The 546-nt window shown below is 38.8% G+C and overlaps 1 long non-coding RNA gene across 1 annotated transcript; it reads right to left on the reverse strand.

Annotated features, from left to right (window-relative positions):
- Positions 1-25: 25 nt before the first annotated feature.
- On the reverse strand, positions 26-476 carry LOC104774805. The gene is made up of 3 exons (XR_765519.2): positions 391-476; positions 213-302; positions 26-121 (listed from the first exon to the last, which is right to left on the reverse strand). It is a non-coding gene; the product is annotated as an uncharacterized LOC104774805 (long non-coding RNA).
- Between the last annotated feature and the right edge of the window lie 70 nt (positions 477-546).

A 546-nucleotide genomic window follows, 5' to 3' on the forward strand; every position in this document is an offset into this window, starting at 1 on the left:
TATTTAAGTCTACGGGATCATAAAAGTGAAATTTGCTCAGTGCTCACAAATAAAGGAACAAAATAGGCTTTACCGTGTTACCCTCTCGCTGAAGAGCCAAAACCTGAAGAGATGTTCTTATCTGCAACCATAGTAGTCTTATTTGATACCAACAGTCAAAATTATTGGCTCCCACAATGGGATGATTTGTAGTTTACATGAAGGATTCTTACCAGATGTCTTTCACTTCTGCAATAGGGTTGCACAACAGGGAGCCCAAGAGGGGTGATCCATCGCACTGGATGATTATCGGATGCAATTATCTGTAAAGTTGAAAAAGAAAACACTATTAGGTCTCTCATTTACTAAACATAAAAGAGCAGAGTTAACAAACATACTACAAGACCACACCTTTGCACAATCACCAAGCCAACTCATAATGGCACGTGCCGCTTCAAATATTTCTCCAAGAGCAGCTAGGGTCACCTGAGGAGAAATGTTTCAAGCATATGATTAGTTCATAACTAGAAACAAAGTAACTAGTATTTGCGAGAATGCTACTATTCT

This window comes from Camelina sativa, unplaced genomic scaffold, assembly GCF_000633955.1.
Source record: "Camelina sativa cultivar DH55 unplaced genomic scaffold, Cs unpScaffold05706, whole genome shotgun sequence".
Taxonomy (NCBI): domain Eukaryota; kingdom Viridiplantae; phylum Streptophyta; class Magnoliopsida; order Brassicales; family Brassicaceae; genus Camelina; species Camelina sativa.